Source organism: Zea mays, unplaced genomic scaffold, assembly GCF_902167145.1.
Source record: "Zea mays cultivar B73 unplaced genomic scaffold, Zm-B73-REFERENCE-NAM-5.0 scaffold_33, whole genome shotgun sequence".
In the NCBI taxonomy this organism is placed as follows: Eukaryota; Viridiplantae; Streptophyta; class Magnoliopsida; order Poales; family Poaceae; genus Zea; species Zea mays.
The window spans coordinates 175,001-190,000 of NW_023366959.1; the positions used below are offsets into that span (position 1 = coordinate 175,001).

Below are 15,000 nucleotides of genomic sequence, written 5' to 3' on the forward strand. Positions count from 1 at the left end.
ATATGCAAAAAAATTCATTATTGGCCCACCATTGATTACAAGATTTAGCTTTTATGAATCGCTATTGGTTTGATACGAATAATGGCAGTCGTTTCAGTATGTTAAGGATACAGATGTATCCACAATTCATTTAGAGTTACTTAATAGCCTATTTCTTATACTATATCTCTATCCCGTGAAATTCTCGAGCCCAAAGATGGATGCATATGCTGTGTTTCATTTTGCTAAATGATATCAATTAAATGGTATATCAATTCTATAAATTGGATATAGCAATAAATAAATCAGCAAAATTCTTTTATTTTAGATAGAAGAAATGTTTCTTCTATCTAAAATAAAAGAATGTACCCTTCTATCCAAATCCAATTTGCATCGATAAAATAAATCCAAATTCCAGATTCCAGCAGTAGATGAATAATTGCAAATTTTTGTGTGTACGAGATTAGAATAACTTAAAAATAACTGAACATAATTTTTTATTTTTCCTGATCAGAAAAATACATGAAAAAGAAAGGAGGTAGAAAAATTTGTTGATTTATGGTTAAAGAAGAAAAACAAGAAAACAGGGGTTCTGTTGAATTTCAAGTATTCAGTTTCACCAATAAGATACGGAGACTTGCTTCACATTTAGAATTACACAAAAAAGATTTTTCATCGGAAAGAGGTCTACGAAGACTTTTGGAAAACGTCAACGTTTGCTGGCTTATTTGGCAAAGAAAAATAGAGTACGTTATAAGAAATTAATAAGTCAGTTGGATATTCGGGAGAAGTAATTTAATCGTTCTCATTTTTTTCTTATTTTATTAGTAGTCTTATAGTAGTCTTAGATTTTGCATTTTGATGAGCCTCGTTTGAGGAATTCATGGAATAATCCATTTTCATGGAATAAAGAATAAGAACAAGGATATGAGTCTATCGCTTAAAAGAAAAGATCTCATGATAGTCAATATGGGCCCTCAACACCCATCAATGCATGGTGTTCTTCGACTGATTGTTACTCTCGATGGTGAAGATGTTATTGATTGCGAACCCATATTAGGGTATTTACACAGAGGAATGGAAAAAATCGCGGAAAACAGAAGTATTATACAATACTTGCCTTATGTAACACGATGGGATTATTTAGCTACTATGTTTACAGAAGCAATAACGGTAAATGCACCAGAATTCTTAGAGAATATTCAAATACCCAAAAGAGCCAGCTATATTAGAGTAATTATGTTAGAATTGAGCCGTATAGCTTCTCATTTGTTATGGCTTGGACCTTTATGGCGGATCTCGGGGCACAGACTCCCTTTTTCTACATTTTTAGAGAGAGAGAATTGATATATGATCTATTTGAAGCTGCTACAGGTATGCGAATGATGCATAATTACTTTCGCATCGGAGGAGTCGCTGCCGATCTCCCTTATGGATGGATGGATAAATGTTTAGATTTCTGTGATTATTTTTTACAAGGAGTTGTTGAATATCAAGAACTTATTACACAGAATCCCATTTTTTTAGAACGAGTTGAAGGAGTCGGTTTTATTAGCGGAGAAGAAGCTGTAAATTGGGGCTTATCGGGACCAATGTTACGAGCTTCTGGAATACAATGGGATCTTCGTAAAATTGATCCTTATGAGTCTTACAATCAATTCGATTGGAAAGTCCAATGGCAAAAAGAAGGAGATTCGTTAGCTCGCTATTTAGTACGAGTCGGTGAAATGAGGGAATCCATAAAAATTATTCAACAGGCTGTAGAGAAAATTCCTGGAGGACCTTATGAGAATTTAGAAGCCCGACGCTTTAAGAAAGCAAAGAATCCCGAATGGAATGATTTTGAATATCGATTTCTTGGTAAAAAACCTTCGCCCAATTTTGAATTATCAAAGCAAGAGCTTTATGTAAGAGTAGAAGCTCCAAAAGGCGAATTAGGAATTTATCTGGTAGGAGATGATAGTCTTTTCCCCTGGAGATGGAAAATTCGTCCACCGGGTTTTATTAATTTGCAAATTCTTCCTCAGCTAGTTAAAAAAATGAAATTGGCTGATATCATGACAATATTAGGTAGTATAGATATCATTATGGGGGAAGTTGATCGTTGAAATGATAATAGATAGGGTAGAGGTAGAAACTATCAATTCTTTTTCGAAATCGGAATTATTTAAAGAAATCTACGGACTTATATGGATTCTACCCATTTTTGCCCTCCTACTGGAATCACAATAGAAGTACTCGTAATTGTGTGGTTAGAAAGAGAAATATCCGCATCGATACAACAACGTATTGGTCCTGAATATGCTGGCCCCCTGGGACTGCTTCAAGCTATAGCAGATGGAACTAAACTACTTTTAAAAGAGGATATCCTCCCATCCCGAGGAGATATTCCTTTATTTAGCATTGGTCCCTCTATAGCAGTCATATCCATTTTATTAAGTTTTTTAGTTATCCCTTTAGGATATCGTTTTGTTTTAGCTGATCTTAGTATTGGTGTTTTTTTATGGATTGCGATTTCAAGTATTGCTCCTATTGGTCTTCTCATGGCAGGATATAGCTCAAATAATAAATATTCTTTTTCAGGCGGTCTACGAGCGGCTGCTCAATCTATTAGTTATGAAATACCATTAACTTTTTGTGTACTAGCAATATCTCTACGTGTGATTCGTTAAAATAGGATCTTTTTCCTCTAAAATACATTGAATGCTTATCTTCCTTTGCTTATTCTGTATTCGCGTTGGTAAGTTAAACTCGATAGCTATATGAGTGAAACAAAACAGCTTATTAATTTGTAGTAAAAGTAAAAAATCTCATTTCCTACGTACAAGAAAAAAGTTCAAGTAAACATAAGCAGTGTAAACTCTTTACCCCAAGGTTGAGATTGTTTGATTAGTCATCATATCTTGAAGCGGGCAAGAATAAAGGATTCGCGATATGGAATTCCATTACTAGAATATTTTGAGTTATTACTATAATTTAAACTTATAACCATAAGGCAATCCATCAAAAGTTAGTGAGGGATTAGGAACACTAAAGTACATACAGGATTAGTAATGAGAGAATCTAAATCATTAGACATTTTTCCTCATAAAAGGAATCATAATAAGGACTTGAAATTGGTGGAAATGATCAAGCAGTACTTTCTTCAGATTCCGGTCTAGAGTATGTTCCCATTCACTTGTTAAGGAAATGGCTATCAAGAACGAATTAACCCTTTATTCTTTTTTTTAAGTATACCCCTCCCGGGGAAAGAAGAGTAGGACAAAAGATATGGAATACAATACAAAAAAGGATCTTTATTTATTCTTTCCTTCCTTTATCCCTATTCATACAGAATTCCTCATGAACTAATGCCAAATTCTTTCCATTTATTAATTGCTATAACGAGTGATTTATTCCAATATTAAGTTATTACCGAACAAAGCAAAATTATATTATATAAAGGATGAGATCAATTCGGAAGCGCTTTTTTGTTATTCTAGCAGACGTAATTGCTTTGGTCTAATTTTGGGCTTTCCAATCAATTTTATCTTATCTAATTCTATCTATGCCCAGAGGATGATACCGAAACGAAACAATCCTTTCCTTTTTTCTGATCATAGAGGAGCCGTATGAAGCTAAGGTTTCATGTACGGTTTTGGAATAGCGGTGGGAACTGTGATGTTATCATCGACTATGATTATCTAATAGTTCAAGTACAGTTGATATAGTTGAAGCACAGTCCAAATATGGTTTTTTTGGATGGAATCTTTGGCGTCAGCCTATAGGTTTTCTAGTTTTTCTAATTTCTTCTTTGGCAGAATGTGAAAGATTACCCTTTGATTTACCAGAAGCAGAAGAAGAATTAGTAGCAGGTTATCAAACCGAATATTCTGGTATTAAATATGGTTTATTTTATCTTGTTTCTTACCTAAATTTATTAGTTTCCTCTTTATTTGTAACTGTTCTATACTTAGGCGGGTGGAATTTCTCTATTCCCTATATATCCTTTTTTGGATTTTTCCAAATGAATAAAATAATTGGAATTTTGGAAATGGTAATAGGTATCTTTATTACATTAACTAAAGCTTATTTATTTCTCTTCATTTCTATCACAATAAGATGGACTTTACCCAGGATGAGAATGGATCAGTTATTAAATCTTGGATGGAAATTTCTTTTACCTATTTCTCTGGGCAATCTCTTATTAACAACTTCTTCCCAACTAGTTTCACTATAAATAAGAATACAATAACAGTAAGAATATTTTCAACACAAAAGTTCTCTCAAACAAGAGAAAGAAACATACCTTTTTCATATATAGATTTAGAATATGTTCCCTATGCTAACTGGGTTCATTAGTTATGGTCAACAAACAATACGCGCCGCAAGATACATTGGTCAAAGTTTCATAATTACCTTATCCCACACAAATCGTTTACCTATAACGATTCACTACCCTTATGAAAAATCAATTACATCGGAGCGTTTCCGGGGGCGAATACACTTTGAATTTGATAAATGCATTGCTTGTGAAGTATGTGTTCGCGTATGCCCGATAGATCTACCCCTTGTGGATTGGAGATTTGAAAAGGATATTAAAAGAAAACAATTGCTTAATTATAGTATTGATTTCGGAGTTTGTATATTTTGCGGTAACTGTGTTGAATACTGTCCCACAAATTGTTTATCAATGACTGAAGAATATGAACTTTCTACTTATGATCGTCATGAATTGAATTACAATCAAATTGCTTTGAGTCGGTTACCAATCTCCATAATGGGAGATTACACAATTCAAACAATTAGGAATTCGCCTCAAAGTAAAATAGACGAAGAAAAATCTTGGAATTCAAGAACGATTACAGATTACTAGGTATTAGGATTTTTTATTAGAAAAATCCATTTTTACTAACTCTAACGAAAAAAGAATAACTACTGCTTAACAACTTATATGTATATACAAAAAAATATCCTAATACCTTTTTCCTTCCTTGAATCTTTTAGTTTTAGTCAGTTCATGAAAATTTTATACTAGAAATTTCTTCTTATCCATAATGGATTTACCTGGACCAATACATGAGATTCTTGTGCTATTTGGGGGATTTGGTCTTCTACTAGGAGGTCTAGGAGTAGTATTACTTACCAACCCAATTTATTCTGCCTTTTCGCTGGGATTAGTTCTTGTTTGTATATCCTTATTCTATTTTTTATTAAATTCCTACTTTGTAGCTGTCGCACAACTTCTTATTTATGTGGGAGCCATAAATGTCTTGATCATATTTGCTGTAATGTTTGTAAACGGCTCAGAGTGGTCTAAAGATAAGAATTATTGGACTATTGGAGATGGGTTTACTTTACTCCTTTGTATAACTATTCCTTTTTCACTAATGACTACTATCCCAGATACGTCGTGGTATGGAATTCTTTGGACTACAAGATCAAACCAAATAGTAGAACAGGGTCTCATAAATAACGTTCAACAAATTGGGATTCATTTAGCAACCGATTTTTATCTTCCGTTTGAACTCATTTCCCTAATTCTTCTAGTTTCTTTAATAGGTGCAATTACTATGGCTCGACAATAAGAAATACTTAGAATGAGTCAAAATTCTTAGAATTTCAAATATAAAATAAATAACTAAAGAATCACAATTTTGATTTAGTAAAACCCATCTACTGCCAATACAACAAATACCTTCTTTCTCTTTTGTTGCGTAATTGTTCTATTCTAATTAATTGAATCGGTTCAATTCTTGTCCTCATATTGAAATGAATCGAGATTGATAAGGAGTTAGTTAATGATGTTTGAGCATGTACTTTTTTTGAGTGTCTATTTATTTTCGATTGGTATCTATGGATTGATCACAAGCCGAAACATGGTTAGAGCTCTAATATGTCTTGAACTTATACTGAATTCAATTAATCTAAATCTCGTAACATTTTCTGATCTATTTGATAGTCGCCAATTAAAAGGAGACATTTTCGCAATTTTTGTTATAGCCCTTGCGGCTGCTGAAGCAGCTATTGGACTATCCATTCTTTCTTCCATCCATCGTAACAGGAAATCAACTCGTATCAATCAATCCAATTTTTTGAATAATTAGACATAGAATCCCCTAAACAAAGGGGCATATATAATAATAAGAAACATTAAGATGAATAGAAATCTAATCTTATTTTCTTATTAGTGTTTAATAATATCCTTTTTTTGAGTAGGTTATTTCAGAGTATTGTTTTTTACTTATTGAATATTGCATTTTTGCAATTCATTGATATTGCAATTTGAATATTGCAATAATTTATATTGAAAAGATGATAGCCAATTTATTGGCTAATTCGAATTAGTATGTAGAATTCGTATAATTATAACTGTTGAAGCCTTAAATTCAAGTCTCTTGGCTCTTTTCACGCTTTCTCACAAACAGATTACGAAATATATTGCATTATTTGTTAAAGTTTGGATAAACCATTGCTTCGTCTGGTGTCTACAATACATCTAATTTATATAGTACTAATTTCATTTTTACCAGATCGAAAATTTTTATGTTGAAAAGGAAAATTTAGAGATCCAATGTCACATTCTGTAAAAATTTATGATACATGTATAGGATGCACTCAATGTGTACGAGCTTGCCCAACAGATGTATTAGAAATGATACCTTGGGATGGATGTAAAGCCAAGCAAATTGCTTCCGCGCCGAGAACCGAAGATTGTGTGGGTTGTAAGAGATGCGAATCCGCCTGTCCAACGGATTTTTTAAGTGTCCGCGTTTATTTAGGGCCTGAAACAACCCGCAGCATGGCTCTATCTTATTGATACGTTACAAAAAACTCCACTTGAATCGTCTGATTCCTCTTTACCGAAGAAGCCTGTGCTCGAAATAATCGAGCATGGGCTTTTCTGGTCAAAACGTATCTTGTCTTTATTACTTTATCATGAGTTATTTTCCTTGGTTAACAATACTTGTTGTTTTGCCGATATTTGCAGGTTCATTAATTTTCTTTTTACCTCATAAAGGAAATAAAATCGTTAGGTGGTATACTATAGCTATTTGTTTATTAGAATTCCTTCTAATGACTTATGCATTCTGTTATCATTTCCAATTGGAGGATCCTTTAATCCAATTAAAGGAGGATTCTAAATGGATAGATGTTTTCGATTTCCACTGGAGATTGGGAATCGATGGACTTTCATTAGGATCTATTTTATTGACAGGATTTATCACTACTTTAGCTACTTTAGCGGCTTGGCCGGTTACTCGGAATTCGCAATTATTCTATTTCCTGATGCTAGCAATGTATAGCGGTCAAATAGGATTATTTTCTTCACGAGACCTTTTACTTTTTTTTATCATGTGGGAGTTAGAATTAATTCCTGTTACTTACTTTTATCCATGTGGGGGGGAAAGAGGCGTCTGTATTCAGCTACCAAGTTTATTTTGTATACTGCAGGCGGTTCCATTTTTTTCTTAATTGGAGTTCTGGGTATGGGATTATATGGTTCCAATGAACCCGGATTAGATTTAGAAAGATTGATTAATCAATCATACCCTACAACATTGGAAATACTACTGTATTTTGGCTTCCTTATTGCTTATGCTGTCAAATTGCCGATTATACCTTTACATACGTGGTTACCAGATACCCATGGGGAAGCGCATTACAGTACATGTATGCTTTTAGCCGGAATTCTATTAAAGATGGGAGCATACCGGATTGATTCGGGTCAATATGGAATTGTTACCGCATGCTCATTATCTATTTTCCCCTTGGTTGGTAATAATAGGAGCGGTGCAAATAATCTATGCAGCTTCAACTTCTCTTGGTCAACGAAATTTCAAAAAAAGAATAGCCTACTCCTCCGTATCTCACATGGGTTTCATAATTATAGGAATTGGTTCCATAACCAACATTGGACTAAATGGAGCTATTTTACAAATATTATCTCATGGATTTATCGGTGCTACACTTTTTTTCTTGGCGGGGAACGGCTTGTGATAGAATGCGTCTTGTTTATCTCGAAGAACTGGGGGGAATATCTATCCCAATGCCAAAAATTTTTACCATGTTTAGTAGCTTTTCAATGGCTTCTCTTGCCTTGCCGGGAATGAGCGGTTTTGTTGCAGAATTAGTAGTATTTTTTGGACTAATTACTAGTCCTAAATTTATGTTAATGCCAAAAATGCTAATTACTTTTGTAATGGCAATAGGAATGATATTAACTCCTATTTATTTATTATCTATGTTACGCCAGATGTTCTATGGATACAAGCTATTTCATGTTCCAAACAAAAATTTTGTAGATTCTGGACCACGAGAACTCTTTCTTTTAATCTGTATCTTTTTACCAGTAATAGGAATTGGTATTTATCCAGATTTGGTTCTCCTCGCTATCCGTTGATAGGGTAGAGGTTCTATTATCCAATTATTATACTAAATAGGATTTTCTTTTTTTAACCAGTCCGCTCTATATTCCAGAGTGGAAAAATAAAAAATTCAGAAAAAAGTAAAAAAGTCTAATTAGATCTATCTCGAATTTTGAGAACCCCTTGAACGTCCTTTCAAAGGGTTCTCAAATCAAACTAAAAAGGAAAAAAACCGAAGGTTTTATGTTATGTAATTATTTAGATGGTAATGTAAATGAACCGTAACTATGTAAACCTATTCCTAACAGATTGATACCAAAATAGCAGATCCAAATTATAAGAAATCCTATCGAAGGCTACAAGTGCGGATTCGTACCCTTCCAATTTGGATTTTTTCTACTATGTAAATATATTGCAAATATGGTCCAGGTAATAAATGCCAAGTTTCCTTAGGATCCCAATTCCAATAGGATCCCCATGCCTCATTAGGCCCATACTGCTCCACAAAGAAATACCCACGGTTAAAAGAGTAAACCCTAGACTAATGACACGATAACTCCAAGAATCCAAACGCTCAGTTAATTGATATTTGTAATAATTTGGAAATACGGGAAAAGAGGTGTTTTTTAAGCACTTCTTTTGCATATAAATATTCAATCTCACTAAAGAAAAATGTTTTAAGAAAAACATTTTTCTTTAGTGAAAAGAAATCCGAAATTCTTTCGAAATCTAATGATTAGAAGAGCGGCGGATAATAAGGATCACACAAAAGAGTTGCATAGCTTAGTAACATCATACTGACATGCATCATTAACCACTGAGATTGTAGAGCAGGTACTAGTATTGTGGATTGATGCATTTCAGTTAAAGACCCGACGTGGCAAAGCCTTGCGTTAAAATAGTACTTGGCGTAGGTATGTGCTTAAATCTTTTTCGAGTTCTGTATCTTAGGATAGTATGAAGAATATACAGAGTCCATGAAAGGAAGATCAATGACTCATATAAATTACTTAATGGAAAATGTCCCGAAGAAACCCAACGAGAGACTAAAAATCCTGTTATAGAGAAAAAAGTAGCTATCTTCCTTTTTCTGACGAATCCACGTAATCCCCTAAGTTCACGAACTAATAAGTTATCAAATGAATCGTAATCACAATTGAAATGGTGAGAAAGAGATATGAAGTTAGTATATGTTCTAAAGTTGCAAATAGCATAACGATAAGGTCCCATTACAAAATTGGAAATTTCGAATTGAATCCATTTTCTAATTTATTGTATTCTTTTCGAGAATGCCGCCACTCGGATTCGAACCGAGATGCTTGAGCCTGCTTCCTAAGAGCAGCGTGTCCTACCAATTTCACCATGGCGGCTAATTTAAAATAATAGTTAACTTAAAAGAATAATAGTTATTTTATCGTGAATCGTCGAGACTGGGAGAAAGCCTATAGAATTTAGGAACATTAGAAGTTCATCATTAGAAGTTCATCATTAACTACAAATGAAATGCATTTTGTACATTTAGAAAAATTGATAGAATGAAAGCCTTTACACTCTTATTAATATGATGTACCAGTCCTAAACCCATTTATATGGGAATTTTGGATAAGATTAGGTGGAGGTTGTAAGTCCTATTGCAAGAATAGTCTACTTTTTATAATAGAATCCTCGTTTTTATGAGAATTCTATTATAAAAAAAAGTTCTTTGATAGGAAAGAATACTGAGGACACAATATACCAAAAACTTTTGTTCTATATAATGATAAATGGAGGGATTCGTTCTAAGAATATTGTTACCGAGGAATTCGACACATAAAAGTACATTTATTAATTAATCCGAATTATTCATTCCATATTAAATAATTGGAATTTCTTTTGGATAGTTCAATTCAGATTATTTCAAAATCTTATTATTTGTTTGCTTGTTGCCCAGAAAAAACCTTTTGGTTTTGGATGCTCGTTTGCCCCTAGAAAATGATCTTGATTGTGCTTAAAGAATAAGATTGTACTATGGAAAAATAAGTCTTTTTTTTCCAAAGATTTTTACGAATACGCTTTTTTGACATCAGGAAGTACGTTTTTTGGAACTGCCATTCAAAAAGGGAATTACTTTTTTCTAGTTGTATGTGAAAGACATCTATTGCCACAAATCAATCCTTCTTTCTGTTTTTTCTTAGTATTTATACTTAGATACTGAAAGATACTGAAAGATACTTAAATTCTAAATTCTTCTTTAGTTCATTTTGTCTAATGTGGATAAGACAAGAGTTTTTTAAGATTTTCTATTTAAATCCAATTTCTATATCAAATATACCCATATATAAATATATGGGTATGGGGGATAAGCCCTCATATAAGAGGGGGAGATAAAAAGAAGGTAAAATTCAATTCAAATAGGTAATTAAGTTCAGAAGGCTATTCCATAATTGAATTCCAATAAAAAAAAATACTTAGTCTCTTAAACAAGACATTCTAAAACTTAGAGAATTCTAGTCATTAGGATTTCCTTTTATATGAATAAGCAATATTCGAGAATTTCCCTATAAATATAGGTTTCTTTGGAATTCAATCATCAATTACGAAACAAGAGAGCTCTTTTATTTTAACAAAAAGAAATACAAAATGATTAGAAAGTAAAATTATTCAATCTTTTTTTGTATTTTAATAAATATTTTTTTTACTAATAACTAGATACCGAAATCTTTGATTCCTTTTGAATTTAGTAACTAAACCCATTCTAAATTTTGGAATATTTTAATGAGAGAAATTAGAAAAATTCATAATTCCAGTATTTTTTATTTTTCTTAGTTTGTTTTTTTAATTCCTTTAGAAAGAGATAAGAATAGGGTTGGTGAATCGAAACAATTTTATTTTATAGAAAAATTGAACTATAATTTAAACTAAAAATTGCTATTTCTTTTCTTATGGAACATACATATCAATATGCCTGGGTAATTCCTCTTCTCCCACTTCCAGTTATTATGTCAATGGGATTTGGACTTTTTCTTATTCCTACAGCACAAAAAATATCTTCGTCGGATATTGGGCCTTTTCCTAGTATTTACTCTTAAGATAGCTATGGTATTCTCACTTCACCTGCTATTCAACAAATAAATGGAAGTTCTATCTATCAATATCTATGGTCTTGGACCATCAATAAATGATTTTTCCTTAGAATTTTGGATACTTGGTCGACCCCTTACGTCTATTATGTTAATACTAATTACTACTGTAGGAATCTTAGTTCTTATTTATAGTGACGATTATATGTCTCACGATGAAGGATATTTGAGATTTTTTGTTTATATAAGTTTTTTTTAATACTTCCATGTTAGGATTGGTTACTAGTTCCAATTTGATACAAATTTATTTTTTTGGGAACTTGTCGGAATGTGTTCCCTATTTATTGATAGGCTTTTGGTTTACGCGGCCAATTGCAGCGAGTGCTTGTCAAAAAGCTTTTGTAACTAATCGTGTAGGGGATTTTGGTCTGTTATTAGGAATTTTAGGTTTTTTTTGGATAACGGGTAGTTCTTTGGAGTTTCGGGATTTGTTCAAAATAGCTAATAACTGGATTCCTAATAATGGGATTAATTCCTTACTTACTACTTTGTGTGCTTTTTTATTATTCCTTGGTGCAGTTGCAAAATCTGCACAATTTCCTCTTCACGTATGGTTACCTGATGCTATGGAAGGACCCACTCCTATTTCGGCTCTTATACACGCAGCAACTATGTTGCTGCGGGGATTTTTTCTTCTAGCTAGACTTCTTCCTCTTTTCATATCCCTACCCTGGATAATGAGTTTCATTTCTTTAATAGGTACAATAACACTCTTCTTAGGAGCCACTTTAGCTCTTGCTCAGAGAGATATTTAAAAGAAGCTTAGCCTATTCTACAATGTCTCAATTGGGTTATATGATGTTAGCTCTAGGTATAGGTTCTTATCAAGCTGCTTTATTCCATTTGATCACTCATGCTTATTCGAAAGCTTTATTGTTCTTAGGATCCGGATCCGTTATTCATTCAATGGAACCTCTTGTTGGATATTCACCAGATAAAAGTCAGAATATGGTTCTTATGGGTGGTTTAAGAAAATACGTTCCAATTACAAGAACTACTTTTTTATGTGGTACACTTTCTCTTTGTGGTATTCCACCTCTTGCTTGCTTCTGGTCCAAAGATGAAATCCTTAGTAATAGTTGGTTGTATTCACCCTTTTTTGGAATAATAGCCTCTTTTACTGCAGGATTAACTGCATTTTATATGTTTCGGATATATTTACTTACTTTTGATGGGTATTTGCGTGTTCATTTTCAAAATTACAGTAGTACTAAAGAAGGTTCGTTGTATTCAATATCCTTATGGGGAAAAAGTATATCCAAAGGAGTCAATAGGGATTTTGTTTTATCAACAATGAAGAGTGGAGTTTCTTTTTTTTCACAAAATATACCAAAAATTCCTGCTAATACAAGAAATAAGATAGGATCCTTTAGTACTCCCTTTGGGGCTAAAAATACTTTTGTCTATCCTCATGAAACGGGAAATACTATGCTATTTCCTCTTCTTATATTACTACTTTTTACTTTGTTCATTGGATCCATAGGAATCCATTTTGATAATGGAGTAAAAGATAATAGAATATTGGAGTTAACCATATTATCAAAGTGGCTAACTCCTTCAATAAACTTGTTCCAGGAAAATTCTAATTCTTCCATAAATTCATATGAATTTCTCACTAATGCAATTTCTTCTGTAAGTTTAGCAATTTTTGGTCTATTCATAGCATATATCTTTTATGGATCTGCTTATTCTTTTTTTCAGAATTTGAATTTTCAAAATTCCCTTGTAAAAAAGAATCCAAAAAAGAGCTTTTTGGATGAAGTAAAAAAAAAGATATACAGCTGGTCATATAATCGTGGTTATATAGATTTTTTCTATACTAGGGTTTTTATCCTAGGTATAAGAAGATTAGCCGAACTAACGCATTTTTTTGATAAAGGTGTCATTGATGGAATTACCAATGGAGTAGGTCTTGCTGGTTTTTGTATAGGAGAAGAAATCAAATATGTAGGGGGAGGGCGAATATCGTCTTATCTATTCTTTTTTTTATGTTATGTATCCTTGTTCTTATTCTTTATTCCATGAAAATGGATTATTCCATGAATTCCTCAAAACGAGGCTCATCAAAATGCAAAATCTAAGACTACTATAAGACTACTAATAAAATAAGAAAAAAATGAGAACGATTAAATTACTTCTCCCGAATATCCAACTGACTTATTAATTTCTTATAACGTACTCTATTTTTCTTTGCCAAATAAGCCAGCAAACGTTGACGTTTTCCCAAAAGTCTTCGTAGACCTCTTTCCGATGAAAAATCTTTTTTGTGTAATTCTAAATGTGAAGCAAGTCTCCGTATCTTATTGGTGAAACTGAATACTTGAAATTCAACAGAACCCCTGTTTTCTTGTTTTTCTTCTTTAACCATAAATCAACAAATTTTTCTACCTCCTTTCTTTTTCATGTATTTTTCTGATCAGGAAAAATAAAAAATTATGTCAGTTATTTTTAAGTTATTCTAATCTCGTACACACAAAAATTTGCAATTATTCATCTACTGCTGGAATCTGGAATTTGGATTTATTTTATCGATGCAAATTGGATTTGGATAGAAGGGTACATTCTTTTATTTTAGATAGAAGAAACATTTCTTCTATCTAAAATAAAAGAATTTTGCTGATTTATTTATTGCTATATCCAATTTATAGAATTGATATACCATTTAATTGATATCATTTAGCAAAATGAAACACAGCATATGCATCCATCTTTGGGCTCGAGAATTTCACGGGATAGAGATATAGTATAAGAAATAGGCTATTAAGTAACTCTAAATGAATTGTGGATACATCTGTATCCTTAACATACTGAAACGACTGCCATTATTCGTATCAAACCAATAGCGATTCATAAAAGCTAAATCTTGTAATCAATGGTGGGCCAATAATGAATTTTTTTGCATATGTATTAAGACGCTTGGTCTGATTTCGAAATTGTCCAGAGTTTTTTATGTTGTTTTCATTGCAAAATGATGGATCTCCTTCCGTAACTTTCCAATTACGAGTACGAGAATTGAAAGACATGAAAATTCTCAATTCTCTACGGCGTCTAGGAGATGGATCGAATATTTTCAGGAACAAGAAAATCAGAAGAATCTTTTTCTCTATTCACTACCATTCCGCGTCTTCGACTTCTATTAGTTTCTTTTCTTCTTTAATGCAATAGCTATAGTTTGATATAGAATCCATTTCTCAAAGTAATGGAAACCATTCTCTTATAGGAAATGGTTCGAAAATCGCTATTCCACCTTTTAGGTTTAGGTATCGTGAAAAGTGATACCTGTGAAGATCGTGCATTTCAGTCACATTCAGATCCGTTTTTCGAGTCCATGATATAACCAAATTGGATGGATCTTCCACCCGTTTAGCTAAGAAAGAATAGATGCAGAGGTGGATAATAGATCGATATGAAGATCATGAGCTGCCCCATAATGAAACCGCCAGTAGTCGCGAATATCTCCTTCTTCCCTAACCCAAGATTGGAGAAAGAAGATCTAAGAGGGACCTATGGAGAATGTGGTCAGAAATCCATAATAGAGTCCGACCACAACGACC

The 15,000-nt window shown here is 32.8% G+C and overlaps 1 pseudogene across 1 annotated transcript in view; it reads right to left on the minus strand.

The window, feature by feature from the left end:
* LOC118474770 (NAD(P)H-quinone oxidoreductase subunit 2 A, chloroplastic-like) overlaps nt 1-8,536 on the minus strand; it is a 22,627-nt pseudogene extending 14,091 nt beyond the window's left edge. Inside the window, exon 1 of the transcript XR_004854398.1 lies at nt 1-8,536. This exon is cut by the window's left edge and continues 14,091 nt beyond it. The product of XR_004854398.1 is annotated as an NAD(P)H-quinone oxidoreductase subunit 2 A, chloroplastic-like (transcript).
* Between the last annotated feature and the right edge of the window lie 6,464 nt (nt 8,537-15,000).